This window comes from Mytilus edulis, chromosome 3 (assembly GCF_963676685.1).
Source record: "Mytilus edulis chromosome 3, xbMytEdul2.2, whole genome shotgun sequence".
NCBI classification, from domain to species: domain Eukaryota; kingdom Metazoa; phylum Mollusca; class Bivalvia; order Mytilida; family Mytilidae; genus Mytilus; species Mytilus edulis.
In genome coordinates, this window is record NC_092346.1 from 79458481 (window position 1) to 79477816 (window position 19336).

Genomic DNA, 19336 nt, shown 5'->3' on the forward strand with positions numbered 1-19336 from the left:
CAATGGGGCCGTGAATTAGGGGTGTACGTCCTTAGCATTGGTCATGTGCATTTCGTCTACATTTGATTTATAGGTGGCACTCGAATTGCACCATTGTCAGAAGGCCAAAACAAGTACTATATTGAAAAGGATTGAAAACCCAAAATTTTAAATTGTTCCAAATACGACTAAAGCCTTTTAGCCTGGGATAGAAAACTCTTAAGTATTTCAAAATTTACGGAAAATGGCTGTCGCATGTCAACACAGAATTACTGACCACTGTACTGGTGCCATGATTAAACGTCCATCAGCAATTATAAAGACTCAAAAAATATACCAGGGTTAAAATTTGTTGTGCTAGACGTGCGATTTAATCTTCAAGACTCATAAGAAACGAACGAATAACAATCTAACGAGAGTGCCAGTAAAAGATGTACCGATATTTAAAACAGCGAACCTTTTTTTTCAAATGACAGCAAGAAAAATATTTTGGCTACTTCACTCGTTCATATGCTTATATTTTATTTAACATTTTACAATGTATGTTGAATCAAACTGAAGCCCGCCTCCGCACTCATGAAGATGACCTATCAAGTTCATATAGAAAAACACTAATAGCAGTGGCATTTAAAGTAAGGCTATATATTTAGAAATGGGCTTCTAATGGGTAGTAAATATAAAAATAAAACCAAGAACAGTTTTAGGTCACTGTACGATATTAACTATGAAAAACACAAATACGGTATGTAAGCCATAAAAGGCCCGGTATACTAACATTTGAAACAAATCAAAAGAAAAAACACAACTGCCCTAACACAATAAGCAAAAGCAAATATGATAGGCAGCAACGTAACATTGGACTGGCATGAAGAATGTGACAGGATTTAATTTAGTAAGCGTTCAGATAACTCGACTCTGAAAACAATCAATCAAAACAATATCTAGATTTTTGTTTAAAGTAGTTCTGCCAAAAACATGGCCTTTTGCTTGAAAATGGTTTTTTTAACAAAAGGCGAATTATCCTCCAAAAATAGGTAAAAATAGGTTTTATGGTTTATTACAACAGTTTTTCTATAGATAAGTCTATTTACATAAACTGTGACCTTGACCTTTGACCTGTTGACTCCAAAATCTGACGGGTTTGTTCTGTCCAAGGGCAAAATCCAGCGCAATTTTGTGTAGGTGTGATATGCAGCTCAAAAGATAAAATCCGGTAACTTCATTTTTCAGTCTTCTTATTACTGCTTTGGTCATCGCGTTGACCTTGACCTTGGCCCAGTGATATCAAAATCAATAAAAGGTCTCATTATAAACTCATTATAAAAATCAAGTTTGGCTAAAGTTGGACATATGTGCCAAATATAAGATCAGAAAACAAATTTGTAGTGTAGTAACAGATGCTGTTACCGCGACCTTTTATTTGCAGAAACCAAAAGCTATAAAGTGTATTCTAGCTTCATAGGGTATTTTTTTAGTCAAATATCTTTAATTTATATATTTCTGATTCAAAGGATTTTTTTCTAGGAATCGGTATTTTGACGTCCAGAAAACTCTAACTTGAATTGGTTGGTGGAGACTGTTATACTGACCAATATTTTTGTAACCCTATTTTTTTCTTTTTGATATATCATTGACGGTTAATTGAAAAGAGATACTTATCGGTAATGATAGATCGCAAGTTAAGACAAACTCTTTTGGTAACCAAAAACATGTCGTGCATATCGGCCGCTATAAAGTCTTTAGAGTTTTTTTTACCCTTCCACCAAAATATATGTATATTTAATAGAATAAGAAAAAAACCCAAACAAACAAATAACGAAATAACGAAAACACATAAAAAATATAAAGTTGACCAAGTTTGAGCTATATATACTCTACTCTAAATACAAATTACCATAGCAACCATATACACCAAATATGTTTATACATATTTATTAATCTATTAATAAACAACCACATTGTAAACACCAAGGCGTGCCAGCGGATGGCGTCTTCAAAATCACAAACATATACATTTGAAAAGTTTTTGAATAGAAGCTTTTAGCCATTTGCTTTAAATGTACGCAATTTTATGAAATACAATTAAATAAAACGAACAAAGATGAACTACTATTACACGATAATTTTTCTCCCATGTTTTATCGTTATGTCCTATTGTAAACGACCGAGAATTCTTAACAGTCAGTGATTTTCAACAAAAAAGGTTTTTACATTGCATTTTGAAAGAAAACTTATAAGGATTTCGATACAAGTAAGAAATGAAAAGAAACAAGTTTTGCCTATGTTATCTCTTATAGTATCTTAATGGAAAAGTTAAATTTAATTTACATCTAAATTTTCGATGAATTAATTCGAGAAGTAACTACCTACTCAAGTCTTATACAAAAGACTCTTTATACGGACAGAGTAAGTCCACGGTGAAAGAAAAAGGATTAAATTTTCCCGTATAATAACCTATTTACAAAATCATTTGAGATTTATCAAAGCTATTGTGTAAGATTTGTAAAGAATTGATACAAATTGCTTTAAAGACATGTTTTGCTTTATTGAAAGTCGCTTTTGATAACTGGTAGGATGTTTTCAAATGATTTTTTAGTGACGCGATAATGGTAAGTTTTTATCTAACATATTTATATATAATTCTTTTGACAGTTACTTATATTTTTTCTTATTACTAAATTCCTTTATATACCGAGTATATATGATTTTGAGTGAGGAATGTTACTAAATGTTAAAGAATGCATACGTACTCAAAAGACTTTATATGTACAAGTGATGACACACCATATAGTATCCGATGTGACAGAACGTCCATAGTATGCCATACATTGAGCTTCACTAACCGAACATATTCGTATATGTCACTCACAAGCACCTTGTGCATCGACTCTTTTCTTTTCTTTTTCATTGTGTGTGTGTGGGGGGGGGGGGGGGGGGGGGTGGGGGGGGGGGTAAGATTTTCAAAATCTATGTTCTCCAATTAAAACTTTTGAATTTGTAGGACTTTTTTAAAATAGTTTATGCTTTGAACATTCCGAGTCTACAGTCTGTTCCAGTTTGACTTCTATCTATAGGTATAAAAAAATGGACTTTACGAAAAGTTCAGCTACTGAGGAGTGAAGTTTAAATATTTTGAATAAAATTTAATGCAAAAATCTTTAACACAAAAAGGGGCGTATGCTGTCTATGTCGCTAAACAAGGAGGGAGGGGGTCGATGCCCTAAGCGCATGTTGACTATGTCGTAAAAGCCAGTCGATGTACGGGAAGCAAAGAAAACAACATCATCGCCAAGTTCACTGAGTTTTCAATAAGGCTGTCACCAAAAAGTCTACATTAATGTATTCCAGCACCGCGGAGTTCACTAGATCCGACAGAGCTAGATCAAAAAGAAGCGTCAAGAACACATATCAAAATTGTTTGTGCAAGCAGTACTCAAATCTTCCAACTTTAGTATATCAGAGTCTTTAAAGTAATTTTATAACAAAATGTCAGAATACTAAATGTTTTTAATTCCTAAGGAAAGATAGTTTTCTATATATTGACCATTCAGACGGATTGGTGGATCTTGACATTACTTTCCCAATGCAATGGATGGGTTTATACCTTTCCTTCATGCATTAAAAGTCAAATGATTTTATAAAGATAATTAAGTTCTATTCCTTAAAGTGATAAATTGTCAAACAATGGAATACTTTCATTTTCAATGTCCCAGCGGATCTCATTGATTTCTCTTGCATTCACGGAAATATGTATGATATATGATTTGATCGAATCAAAACAAACCCGCCAGTAATACTCGAAATACGCATGTATAGCAATCGCGTTCACAAAAGATATCGTTGATGCGCCAATGCATGGAATGTAATAAAAAAGGACAAACGTTTTTTTTTTTTTATATATATAACACACCCCTGACTAGAGTAGTAAGACAAGGAGAATGTATGAACTACTTAGCAGAAACTATTGCACACCAATGACCCCTTTACATGCATGGATTTTACTTATTAGTTCTCACGGATCGCACAAATTCACGGATCCTTAAGATTTGGCAACTAAAACGACCGATTTGAGAGTTATTACGAGCCATCAACAGTACATTAAGGATTATTACGAGTTATTACGATGTATTTAAGGCAAAATTCCACGTTTGACAAGTGTCAATGATAACTACGAGCAGCGTACGGGCATTTTACGGGCGTTAAACGGATTGTAACAAATATATTAGAATAATACTATTCATTAAAGCTTTAGAGTGTAAATTATGACCTGTATTCGTATTATTACGAATGGTTACGATTCCCTTACGATTTTTGCAGGTATTATACTTATTCTCTAATCGTAAAAAATACGTATATATATTTGTAAAGTACCCGTAACTACACCACATCGTAAATTGTTCTTATTTACTCATTCTAATTAACTCACTCGACGTAACAATCCGTCAAGCCATCGTAACACGACCCGTTTGAAATCGTAAACAACGCATATGCACTCGTAATAATTCGTTAAACAAATTTGGTTCGACTAGAACGTAACAAATCGATTTAAAAGTAGTTATTATTTACGTATATTTGCGATTGACTACGAGTTGACGGTCCATAAGGGCTCATATAAAAAATTCGTGTATGTGAACCGGGCATACGTGATTTGATCCCTTGATGCAAACATTCTTTGTATTGCATACATTCATCTTGATACAAAACATTTTCATATACCCCGGTATAATATTTCTGCGGGAGTTTTTTTGGGGGGTATTTCGAGACGACTATATCTATTGGATTTACTATAGATTTGTCCTCGTCATGAATATGTATGAAACATTTGTCACTGGATGTTCACTAATAATCTAATTTTTCGGTTTGTTTGTAATTATGTGTTTTTAAATCAGTTAACTGATGAGTTTTCTTCATGAAACTCTGTTCTCATCCTAAAACTCGTTGTTATTCGGGATTAATATCAAACTTTATATCTTAATAGCTGAAATCTGTTAAAAAAGAAATTGAAGACGTTGAATTTATTTTACGCTTGTAAAATCTGATCTCATCTAACTTTTATTGTAAAATTTGAATTTTTATAATCCTACAAAAAGTATCCCTTTTCCTTATGTATCGGATACAGAAATTTAACAAAAGTTTCCCTTGCATCAAATTCTTTTGTATCTCGGGCGATTGTATACTTCTTTTGTATCATTGAATGCATTCGTTTTCAATAGAGTCAGTTTATTATTGTTATGAATGAAAGGAACACTTAAATTTACTAACAATAGGAAAGGATTCTTTACCCGGTCATTACGAAACTTTGGATACAATGTCGTATGTTTTATTTTCAATCTTGATGAAAAGAATAGAAAATTGATCCCTTCCAGCATGCCTCTCCTTTATATTGTGTTGGTCGTGCGTTATATCTACACGAATACTTTTCATAGTAGATGTTAAAATAGGTAAAGACACATTTATGCTTTCTCTGAGATTTTCACTTTCGGCTTTTTTAAAGATTGCAAGGTGAAGGTGAAAATGAATGGGGTCGCTGAAAGTAAGATTAATCTTGCAAACGCTCGTCTGCATTTTAACTTGTTATGCATAGGACATAGTTAAATGCGTAATTAAACGTCAAATGCCTTCTAAATTTCAAAGAGACCCTGATCGTGAAAAGGGGTTCACTGTAGAAATTTTCATTCTGTTTGCGACCTAACATGGATTAAACGATTGACATTTGGTTTTTCTTCTATTTTAGGAGTTATTATTTCAATTGGATTTTAAAGTATGGATTTACTTCATCAGTTCTTTATGGAATAAATAGATTACCGAAGATGAATTATGAAATATTAATTTGAAGTGATGCATGAGTGATGATAAGAGGAAATTATTCGTAATTAGCTTAAAATTGATGTGAAATTTTATTCAAAGGATGTAACATTTAAATGGAAGTCTTCAAACGTCTGATACAAGGTAGGTTATATTCTTTGTTAATATATGAAACTTGTTAAAAGCATAATTTGAAATATTTACTTGGTTTATTTTGTTGAATAACTCCGATAAACAACACTTATATCTAATGGTTTTCTCATTTTTATATGTATAACATTGAAAGTCATTTAGAATTGCTAGCCTATGTCACGTATATTAGATTTTTTTAAATTCCTCCTCCCTTGAGCTGTGAGAAACGCATAGTGAATACCCGTCTAAAATGAAAATAAACGCATCGTCATTGTAAAAAATTGTCGTGATGTAGTAACTTTTAAAGTAGGAGATTTCCTCATGAATACAATTTATATCAAGGTTATACGTTTTATTTGTCAATTTGCTGGGTTTTTTTTTTGTAAATTTAAATGAAATTAATGGTTACATTCCCTGGTATACTTGTATATTTTCTGATCTGTGTCTCAATGCTTTTATTTTTGGGGGGAATTTATCATGTTTATTCCTGAAATCAATTATGTGCAAAATTTTAAGCATTTCTGTTTATGTCTAGGATTTTTTCACTACCTCAGGACAAAACATTATGAGGACAATATCATATACGGTTCAATAGTCAGCAAAGCATCTATCCATTATCTTTTCAAATGAAAGACATTCCTTCTGTAGCAATACATGAAAGTTAAACATAATTATTGTAAACATATGATGATCAAGTGGGCGGAACCAGAATTAAACCTCAAACTTATATAAAGTGCCGTTTAATTTAAAATAAATATATGTAACAATTGAGAATGATAGTAAAAAATGAAATTAAAAAACAATGCCGGTTGTCCTTAGCTCAGTTGGTGGTCGCTAGAGAAACAAATGTAATAATGGTAATAATGCATGGTTTGTGTCCGCTAGTAAAGGAAACATCACTATCCATGTCACAATTAGTGTTTGTTTGTAAAAAAAAGTACGACATGTGTATTTGAGATCTTCTGAAGACCAAATGATTTTGAAATTTGAAACGAAAATATTCGTTTGAGAGCATTAATATGGAAAGGGCCAACGAAACAGCCTAAATGTCACCAAAATACTTGGCTTATTACAATTCAGTGCGCCACATGAGCGTTTTGAAAACAAAAGAAGCTTACACTAAGTGGATGTACTCTCAGATCTGTACTTTGTGTCTTTTGTGTAATTGCTATATGTACTTGGGGACAGGAAATTTTTTTTCAGTCCGCCCCTTTTTCACCAATTTGGTACGCCACACGCGCTTTTTGAATACAAAAGAAGCTGCCACTTACTGCGAGCACTCTCAGATCTGTACTTTGTGTCTTTTGTGTATTGGCGTAGGTACTTGCATGGGGACAGGACAATTTTGTTCAGCCCTCCCCCTTTTTTCACCAAATTGGTACGTCACACGCGGTTTTTGAATAAAAAAAAAAGAAGCTTCCACTAACTGCGAGTACTCTCAGACCTGTACTTTGTGTCTTTTATGACATGTATACTAGTTTTTTTTATTGTCATAGGTACTTGAGGACAGGACAATTGTTTCAGCCTTCCCCTTTTTTCACCAAATCTGTTATTGTTTTTTGTTTTCTAATAACTTTAAAAATAGGGGGAGGGCAGAAATAAATTGCCCTGTTCCCAAGTACATATATTATTGTTATTGTATTTTTTCTATATAATTCTGATGAAACCCCGTCATATTCTGTATGTGCCAGTCCCAAAATAGGCGCCTGTATTTCATTGTTTTACGTTTTGTTATGTGCATATTTTAAGTCGTTAGTTTTCAAGTTTAATGGATTAATATTTTATTATTATTCATTTCGGGGCCCTATGGAGTTTTATTATTGCTTATTAATGAAGGCCGAATGGTAACCTTTAGTATCTAACCTTCTACGTCATTTTGGGTCTCTTGTGGACAGTTGTCTCATTGACAATCATACCACATCTTCTTTTTTTATATACAAATTACCAAAAAGACAAAGTACTGTTTTAAGAGAATACGCAGTTATTTAAAGCTATAGTGCAAAGCCAATTAATAAACCATGCTACTCTATACTAAAAAATAAATGAGTACATCTCCAACGGATTTAGTGTGATTCTGAGATATACGTGAACTTGTCATTGCTTCTTCTTCCATTAAAGTACAGTCCTCCTAGGAGAGTATCTTCAGTCTGTTGACATACTCGATGCGAGGAAAGCTTTGTAGAACACGTGCATATGGACAGTGCAGTTTTGTTTCAATAACTGTTTAGCAATGCATATTTAGCTACATATGGTTTATGTTAAATGACTTAGTAAATCATTCAGTGGTATATAAATTCTCTTCATATCCTTTCTTTTCTTAAAAAAAACCACTTCAAGTGCATGTCCCAAATGGAGAAGGGTATGTTTTGACAACATTTAGGCTTGGAACTCATCGTACATGTCCCAAATGGAGAAGGGTATGTTTTGACAACATTAAGGCTTGGGACTCATCGTGCATGTCCCAAATGGAGAAGGGTATGACAACATTAAGGGACTCATCGAAACTATTTACCTTTTGCAGTTTTATCAAATGTTGTATATGTATTTTGATTATTTTGTTAAGTCGTCGACGTATTCGGAAATAATGAACAATTTAAAATAGTTAGTATTGAATAAATGTTGCTTTAGAAAGAGTACAACAAAGGCCGTTTATTCAGTATTTTTATTAACAAATGTACGGAACGTTTGATCAAAATTAAGACTGTAGTTCTTTTTATCAGCTATATTATGATCTAATACCCTGGAACATTAATATTTTTATACAATTTTTATCTGTTGATATCTGTATAGAATTCTGATATAAAAATTACAAAAGCTAGCGGCACGTATTCACAACGAATAACAATACCTCCGTATTAATTTTATGAGGGACTAACAAAAAAGATTGAAGTAAACACAAACACGCGCCTTGTTAAATATTACATTGGATACGATTGTACAAAAAGTTAATATAGCGAGCTATTGACTGGCCTTATTGTATTCTCTTGTTTTCCCCTTTGAATAACATATTGCCTCGTTTGAATGTTTTGTGTATCATATTTCTTATGTTAAAGAATGTCATTTTATATCAATAGATTTAATTCAATCTGCATACATTGCCTGTATACATGGAAAGAAAAGGTCTTAAGTTTATAATAAAGAAACTAAAGAGTCTAAAATCCTATTCAACGTGCTTTATAATTGTCCTTTTATGTTCAGGCCTTAAAGGACGAAAAACACAATACACCGATCATAAATAAACCTGACTAGCGATATATTTATTTCTGATATGAAAATGTTAAACTGCGACTTGATGACTGGTTATTTTAAAGGAAACAAAACCTTTCGTTTTTGTGTTGAAAACATTTTGAATTCTCTTTTTTCTTCAATGAATGGAGTCATACGATAGGGCCCATTGCTAGCTGAAACGATTGAAACTTACATGAAAAGAACATTGTAACAACTTTGGCATAGCTCTGCAAAGACTGAAAAGAGATTCGTTTACAAGGCGGATTTTTATCTTGATCACTGATAGTTACTTTTATGTCAAGATGAAAAGTTATAATGGCATTCAACTACATGCATAAAAGGTTTTTACCATGTGGGGATATAATGATATCCAATCATAAATTGAATTGGTAGTAAAACTCCATTTAGTTCGGAGAGACAGTGCTTGTAATGAGGATTTTCTGTGGATATAAAATCCAGGAAAAGTGTTAGAAATAGCTAAAAGGAAAGCAAATATGTGTCTTAATTTGAGTTCATTGGAATATTTATTTCATTGAAAAGGATTTATCTCCAACACAGCATGAAGGTATGGTAATTTGTTAATCTCTCTTTTTAAGATTTTCCCTCTTTTGTCTTCTATACATGTATATGAAATGAGCTGCACTTTAAATACAGATGTGAGGTCAATGAAACAGATATATTATATGCTTATTAAATATAAAATATAAATATAAAAGCTAAACATCTTTAATAAAGTTTAAAATATATAATGGCATGAAACAGTATTTTAATTATTGAAATTAAAAAATAAGATTTGTTTATTGTCAAATTAAAACATAAAGAGGATCAGTATAGCCACGACATTTTTATGTCTGATCAATGTTATAAGACGATGGACTTGTCCAACTTCTTTTCCTCAAACAAAGAACTAGTCTGAATGAACGTAAAGTGAACGCCAATGCAATCTTAAGCAAATGTGATGTTTACTCTGATCTAGGTAAAACTGTCTCTGGTCAAAAAGCTACAATTCCGTGAATGTGTATGTCTTTTAAATGCAGCTTTTTGTTTAAGAAATATCTAAATTTTTGTTACCCTCTAAAGTTGTTTATAAAGTATATTGACATCACCATTGCCGTCCGTCTATCCGTATTTCTATTGGTCTGTCCATGTTTACCATGTATATATATCATCCTAAACGGTTAGACAGATATTAATGAAATATACACAGGTGTAAACACTAGGCCTTCCTGGGAATTTATATCACAGTACAAAATGTTAAAGGGGAGGTAATCAAATTTACTTTCTTCAATATTGCCTGATATGAAGTAATTGTCTCTAGTAAACGGAATTTTGTTAAGGGAGTTCGCTTCTCAGTTTCAAAGTAATTAACTTTTCAAAACACTAGTTTATATTGATAAGGAATTAATCAAGGAATCCAATGAGCAAAAAAATTATAAAGGTCACCGTGCTTGTTTTCGATATATGAGCCATTGAAATTTTGGCGGGAAAATATTCTTTCTTGACTTTTCATAGCTTTATCATTGACAAGTTAAAGTTCTCAAAAACTGTTAAAAAGTAATTAAAATTTTATAAGACTTTTACAAATGGCTTATCATTATACATGTTAAAGAATTTCAAAAAGAAAAATGGGGGTCACCGGGCAAATTTTTTCAAGGCATTCAAATGGATAAAACCAGAGGATTTCGAAAATCTGATAAAAAAATCCAAAACTTGACAAGCCAGCTCCCTTAAGCAGCTAGTCAAATATTGATGAATGTTTTAAAACACCAATTTAGGATGTGCATAAGGAAATCCAATCGCAGTTCATTATGTCTGTCGGGAGCTTATTGAATTTAATAACATCTTGTAAAAGCCACTCCTAAACGGCTAAACGGATGTTGTTTAAATTTTACACTGGTGTTACGCTACCTGAGAGTGTGTAAAACGGAATTCAATTAAAAGGATGCATAATCGAACATACTCAAATATTGTTATAGGTCGGTAATATTCTGTCGTAAGCGTACTAGATGGTACATGTGCGTAAAGAAATATTATTCCTGTCAAACATGTTAAAAGAGGCTCGGTCTCGTTAAAGACTGCAAAGCATATACAAATGTGTTGTTATGTTTGAAAGCTCAAATTACTGATATGTCATATTCGCCTTCTTATACCTATCAGTACAATTGTTATTAAAGGATCTGTGTTCTTTATTGTATTAAATTCAAAGCCATTTTTCGGCTAACGTTTAGTACAGCACATTTGTGTTTGCCGTTCCGATTTCCATTACAAAAGAATCGATTTTTCAATCGTATACATCAGAATTTGATCTTTCTACAATACCGATATTCAATAATAGGGTGGGATATTTCTGCTTTGCAAAGTAAGAAACATGACTCAAGGAGACCATTATAATATACACTATTACACATTCTAAATTGTAAAACATCCTAAGAGCTGTTTCAATGTACTCAAAACAATACATTAGCCCATTTGGACTATGGGCTATATTGCAGTGTCCAGCTTTAATTCATGTACACAACAACTGATTGACAATCTTTCGAAATCCAAGTCCTTTCTTACATCGATTTATCAGGAATTGCATATTCTGTAAACAGCACAAAATGATCAACAGAACAATCTCTTCAAAGAGACTAAATGATTTTAACCAGCAAGTAAATCCTGTTGCCTTTGAGTAACAATATTATAACAATTAAAGGTTTACCTATTATCTTGAAAACATGATAGATAGAGAGAAACTGTATCTAAGAGGTTCTCCTGAGCCCGAATCTATAATCTAGCACCAAAGTAGATACTTGTGAATCACAATCTCTTTAAGACCCCCCTATGAAATCATAGTTCAAAGGTGCAGGCCAGTTTTGTTTTTTTTAAACTGCAGGAGTTATTCTTGTTGCTTTTTAGACATGATCAAATATGTTTAGAAGAAGTACATACTCCATTCTATGGATGGATGGTGACCAACAATGGTGCTAGTCTGTCTTGTAGAGTCGGATAAGACAATTTAAAAGCATTTTCTGGGAAATTATACAAAAAAAAGTGATGTATTATTGTTGAAAATTAAGGTTTTAATTTCAGTAGGGTCGTGTCGATTTTGTATTATGTTATTTGCTGATCATTTTAGATGTCTGCAGTTATCTCTATTTGCTATAAATATAATGCCACCAAAAACGTTCGAAAAATGATAATAATATAAACTAAAAGGAAATAACTAATAAACTAAAAATTTCGGATGACTTGTTTGTATAGTTCTTGTCTATAAAATCATTTATGCTGTCCAAATTTTGTATTAAACTATCTCTTTTTTATCGTTTATATGACCGTCGGCAGTCTTCGGAGGTCAACTCGGTTAGTTAACTAGATGGCGTCTTTGCTATAACACACACGAAACGATTGTACATATTATCGAGTCCATGCTCTGTAAATTGTTTATTTTAGACTCTAAATAATTTTGAGTTTTGAATATACGTTTTATTATGATATAAATCAAATATGAGAATCTAAGTTTAATCGATGAACACGAATTTGACAGCTAATGCCACTTTAATTGAAGATCTTGTCTTGCTGCTTACATTACAATTTAAAGTTTCACTCTATCAATTATAGTTTTCAATGAAATAGCAGAACTAACGATAAAAAATACTAGTAGTCATTCAAGGATAATAAATCTTATAAGGAGTCGGCTGGTTCATTTGACGATCTTGTCTTGCTGGACCTACAGAAGTTCTCTATCAACTATAAATTAAAGAAAAGACCCTCACAAATGATTAAAAATTGTCAATTAAGAGCAAATACTTCTAAGATAAGTAATCTGACAATTTGATGTCTAAGTTAATGTTTTGTACGTAGATCTAAGCAATCTGAGAATTTTATCTGTCGGAGTTTCTATTTATATGTACAGTAAGGATGTCTTATGCATGTGGTATGATTGCCAACAGTATGACTTTCCAGCAGCGTCCAAAATGAAGCGTGTTGAAGATTTTATATGTCCCCGTCAATGAGAAAATTAAACCTCTACCTATACCGTATACTTTAATAGTCAGCTATAAAAGGAACCCATCATGACAAAATGTAAAACAATTCAAACGAGAAAAAAAAACCGGCCGGGTTTATGACAAATGAACGAAACACAATATATCAGACAACAACCAACGACAGCCAGGAGTTACAGGCTTCTAACTTGGGACAGGCACATGTACAATGTTGTGGTGTTAAACATGTATGTAAGCTCCACTCGCTCAACTGACCTTGGACAGTGGTACATACGTTACAATAACTGTTTCTAAGACGACGATTACTTTATTTAACCCTTTTATTCTGTCTTTAGACAGGGTGACAAGTTTTGAGCAACGGCAGAAGGCATAATGGACACCATTTTTATGACCGAAACTTTTAATTGACCTTTAATGGAGTTATTGTTTTTTAATTTTACCCTTTCCTACATGTTATTACTTCACTTTTGAAACTACTGAATCAGATTAAATAAAACTTGACGTAAATAATCCTTGGTGTGTTTAGAATTTAAACTTTATTACGATCTATAAACCAACATGTATGTCATAATGCAACGACTTAATATCTCGGAAATTGTTGATCTAACGAGGTAAAAAGTAACCTAATATAAATCTATATCAAAAACTGCCAGACGATTTCTTCACTGTAGTACAAGTTATTGCTCTTTAATGACAAATTTCATGAACTTAAAGCTTGCTTTAAAAAAAAAAGAAGAGAGACACTGTACACAGCAAATCTGACAATCAGGCACACTGTACACAGTAAATCTGACAATCAGGCACACTGTACACAGTAAATCTGACAATCAGGCACACTGTACACAGCAAATCTGACAATCAGGCACACTGTACACAGTAAATCTGACAATCAGGCACACTGTACACAGCAAATCTGACAATCAGGCACACTACACAGTAAATCTGACAATCAGGCACACTGTACACAGCAAAACTGACAATCGGGCAAATTAGGATCTACAAATTAGTTCATTGGTGACGTCGTTAATGGGTAGGAGGGGAAGAGGAGGGTGCATTTTATTTTTACTAAGGAAGATTTTTTTGGAGGTGAATGTTAAAACGCTGACCAACATTTCTAACCTCTTTGCAAGTTCAAGACGGTGCCTGGTAATAGTTTTAGCGGAATTATTTGCACATTTTCGATAACGCCACAACGTTCACAAACAATATTAACATTTAGGCAACCACGGAACATAAACGTATATGTTACACTTGGTAGGCATAAAAACGTATATATGTATAGGGCAAATAATTCGTGTACACTTTTTAGATGTAACACCACTAACTCTGGCAACTCTGTCACGGTCTAACTCTGGCAACTCTGTCACGGTAAAAAAATAGGTAATGGTAATCAGATTCAAAACAAAATAGTTCATATGTAAACTTAAAAGTAGAATGTGCATTGGTAATTTAAGTATCCATTTCTATTTAATATTTTACAAAAAAAGTCTTCATGTAGACAACGGGAGGCAACTCCAAAATTCCATACGGCATATTCAGTACTTCATGGATTATATAGCCAACATGTAGACGACGGGAGGCAACTCAAAGATTCCGTGTAGACTCTTTTTCTTTGAGGAAATATACGATTTTATAAGCTTCAATTTATATGAATAATGGTTTCTCTAATATTTAAAACAGTTTCAACAAGTAACTTGTTTTTAATAATCTTTGTAGGTCAATATGATTTACTATTTAAAAATACATATTTATATTCCAAGGGTTTGTGGTTTTAGATCTGTGGCGAATGTTACTTGAACCTTAATAAATTGGTGAATTATAACAACTAAATTATATTGGTCGGTATTACATTTAAATTGACTGTCAAAGTCTAAAGTCATTTGTGTATCTTAGGACACAGCAGTGTTGGAGTCTGTGACATTTTGAAGATTTTCTGTCTGGACAAGCCCCCTTCCCCATAGACAATTCCGATTTCATTAGGAAAATATATTCTACGAACATTGATGCAGTCATAAATTTCCACTTGGACTAACACGGGCATACTACAGTGCATATTGCGGATTATACCTGGTCTTAAGGTGTCAGACCACCAAAATCCCCATCTGTTTAACCCAAATTTTGTATTTTAACAAATCAAATCAAATCAAATCAAATCAAATATTTTATTGTCATATAAACTTTACAGTTTGTGACCAACATATATTAACACAATAAACACAATAAACATACATATTAAACATACACAATAGCAACAGCATCAAAAATATTTTTTTAACAACAAACAAGTTGTTAAGAGTCCCCTGCCCTCAGTTCTAATGACTTTTTCAAAAAGGATCCTAACTTATTAGTTTGTAAAGGCGATGATGGATTTAGTAAATATTGAATTTTTTCTTCTTCATTTAAAATATTAAAGTTATTATTTTCAGTACATATGTGATGAAAAAAATCATTTCTTATAGTTTTATTATACTCACAATAGAGTAAAAAATGTTTTAACAGCCTATGTTCAAACACTTTTAAGAAAGACCTAACTTTCGGAAGACAAGTACTACTAAAAAAAACCCCATAGCTTTCTGGAAATCTTAAATTAGTATACTATAGGGTGCATTAATCCTCAATGTTTAATGCAAACTCATAGACAATTTAACTTTAGGCTGAACATGGTCTAAATATATTTCTATTTCGCCAAACGTTTCTTTTCTGGATTGATTACTTTATATCAAAAGCACCATTTTGTGTCAGAGTAGGGATACTTTTGCATACATTCTGTATTGATTGGAGTGAATTGGTGGTCTTGCACCTTAATCTTGATTCAAACCAAGCAATAGTTGCTCCTAGACTGACTTTGGGGTTGCGAGCTTAAAACGGTTTATACTTTTTTAAATGTCATTTGGTTTTTTCCAGCAAGGGATCGATCAACTTGGTAATAGAAGAGCACGCTACCACGAAACCACTGCGTATTTGTTTGTTTTTATTTATAAATGTTAAACGCCACTTTCAGCAGCGACTTTTGGTATTTCATGTCAGACATCCAGTTTTTAAAGTCGAAATAGCCACCGACCTTCGGCGGGAAACTGACACTACTTGAAGTTGATTATAGCTCTACCCTCAAAGTTAACGGGCTAGCAATCATTTCATATTATTGAACTATTGTTTGACAACTGAAGAGGTGTTTGTGTTACCGATCGTTTACATTGAAAAACTGAAGATAAACCTAAGGAGAACAACTTCCATCGGTGATATCTGTGATATCCGGGTCTAGAATAAGACTGGGTTTGAAATAATACTTAGAAAAGGAGAAGTCAAATTTTGGTTTCAATAATTTAAAACAAAGAGTTAGAACAATAGAAGAATTGATAAATGCGGTATATCATGCATGGCCATACTTCCTTTTGTTCCTTGCATGAAATTTACAGAACAATCTGTCTAAACTGTAACGAAAGTGTGCAATGGACTATACTGAACATTTCCTTTTTTTATGTTCATATTGGAGTATTTTTATCTATTGATTATAGCATATGCAATTTAAACTTGACAAACACTAGCTAAACTATACATTCATGAAGCGCTGTATCCTAAATATGTGATCAAAACAACTGAAGGACTTAAATTGTCATTTAAAACTAAATTTAATCCATTTTCCACTTCTCTACAACTGGCCAGAACCATAACCACTGCACGAATAAAGTGTGACTGTCTGGTTTTTACCGGAATCATTTCGGTCGATTTATACATTAGTATGAAAAGGGAGATAAATCATGGATGATGCAATAGTCCTATTAGAGTTGTCTTTCTTTTAGCGCGTTCAGACAACAAAGTCGTTCATAAAATAATTCAGCTTGGATCGGATTCGATAATCTTATCTTATTCTTATTGCCGATGTTTTTTTAATTTTTTTTTATTGAATTCCAAATATAATTTCATTTTATAACCCATATGCATGACTAGCTAAATGTTTATCTTTAAGGGAAGGCATATTCGTTACTGTATTTTCAATAGTTGTGTTGTATGTTACCCAGAGTTTCAATTAAAATACTTTTTAAGGTTCAATAAATAATTTTAATTCCAGTTTTAACAATAGAATCATTGCATTACAGCAAACAGTTAAAACAATAAAATTGATAAAATTTTGGACTTTCGTGAAAGTCTGACATTTGAATGATTTAGAATGCAAGAAAAATATAACTTCAAAAACGAAGCTTTGTTAGTAACACACTCATCATAAACCAGACCAATTTTAATCGATAAATTATTTTATTTTGAGTTTAGGAGAATATTCTCTGGGTATTGATTTACAGGTTAAAATATTTTTTAAACGATTTTGAATCTTTTCAAATATTCACATCTTCATCCGTTACTGCTTTGGCATCATTTAGTTATAATGTATATCATACGGCTATTAAGAAATGTTTTTTTTAGAATTTTGAAAATTTTAACATTGAAAATTCAGCAATTGATTTTTATCTTAAATAAACTGTGTGTATTTGTACATTTTCCAAGCACGAATCACTCAGTTTTCTTATTTTTATTTCAAATGTTAAATTTGCTATTTCTAAAGGTAAATATGTTAGAAAAGTTTCATAGGAGTTGAGGTTTATAATTAAGTGCGGTCTCCTTATCTCTGTTTCTGTTGTGTTCAAGGAATACCGAGTCACTTTTGCTTCATTACAGGTCTATCGAGGAATACAGAAAATCTACGATCTAACAAATTCAAAAAATCAAATTGGTTATGGTGAACTGTAGCTGAAAAATTAAAAGAAAGGTGAAGTTTGTCTAATGTTTTTTTAAAAATTATAAGTATATGCTCTGAAAAGACCTGCAACTAAACATAGATATACAGAAAATAAAATACAAACGTTTTCAAAATTTCTTTAAATGCTCCTTTCCTCGAAAAAATACATCATATCATTTACTCTTAAAATTATTATATGGTGTTTCCAAATAAAATTTCCGGTTTCATAAATTCTTGAATAATTATTGGGTGATCGAGTTTGATTTAGTTTATAAAGTAATCAAAGGTTAAAATGTTGGCGAAAAAAATACCAGCAGACGTTAAGATGAATTGAACGCTTGAAGCTGTGCAGCCAAAATGGTTTCTTTGAAATCTGTTTTGCACGGTATTCAGTTAAGAATTGTTTGTTAATCTTAAAACGAATACCTCCACCCAATGATGATAACTATTGAATGACATTGAAACAAAAATTAGTTTATTAAATGATATAATTTTATTTTTTATGGAGAAATAGTCATTAAAAAAATGATAAAACCTTCCTTTTATTATTTTCTTATTAATCCTGTACAGCTCCGTGTATTCTGTGAGTTTTCACGGAGAGGGGGGGGGGGGGGGGGAGGTGTTGAGTGTGAGGGGGTATTATTTTTGGATCAATTCATCTTACATTAAGAATATACAGTTTTGAAAATCCTTTCAATATATTAAATATAGGTCTGATAAAATAAGCGTACAAATAATCCTTGATAAAATTACTGTAGAAATAATCCTTGATAAAATTAGATTTATCAGCACACCTGTTAATTAAACGTGTGAATCAACATACCTGCAATTGTCACTTGTTAAATGTACATATTTCTTAATTGAATTTTTTTCAATTAAATCATAGATTGAATTAGCACCCAGAGTATGTATCAAAAGAACCCGATTACTACGTGTTAAAATTGTCCAATTATTGTGGGCTATTAACGCAGATTTACGTAACATAACGGTCACTAGTGGCCATTTTCTCGCTTTTATCTGATCGAAATGACCATTAGAGTGGACAACAAATAATAACAATAACGGGTGATAATGAAAATATAGGAAGCAAATACATTTGGAAAAACTCTTGTCACGAATCTGAAATATAAGTGCCTTTAATGTGAATGCACGCACCTAGCCTGTCATAGATTCTGGCGCAAACGTTCACAATTATTGAAGAATTATATTAGAATCAAAAGAAGAACCCAAACAGAAAAATTACATCAACAAAGCATTTCTTGAATTAAAAATATACTACGGAAAATAATAAGCGATACACTTTGTATATATTTTAAGTAATATGACTTGCATTATTTTTTATAAGCTTATATGCTAACATGTTATAAGAAAAATCTGTATTGGATTATACAAATTGTACAAAAAATATAACCAACCATCCATTTTCACTGAATGAACAGTATTTTTTTTTTTTACAGAAGTGTACTTCTAACAT

General features: G+C 32.1%; 1 long non-coding RNA gene across 7 annotated transcripts in view; it reads left to right on the top strand.

The window, feature by feature from the left end:
• Nucleotides 1-19336, top strand: part of LOC139517557 (uncharacterized) — a 109222-nt gene that overhangs the window by 6237 nt on the left and 83649 nt on the right. For 2 of the 7 annotated variants that reach the window (XR_011663154.1, XR_011663157.1), the window contains exon 2: nt 5714-5928. This is a non-coding gene — a long non-coding RNA (uncharacterized lncRNA). Of the gene's footprint in view, nt 1-2376; nt 2589-5351; nt 5421-5713; nt 5929-8892; nt 9710-19336 lie in introns of those variants that run through there. The other 5 variants (XR_011663158.1, XR_011663155.1, XR_011663159.1 and 2 more) reach the window with 5 other exon arrangements.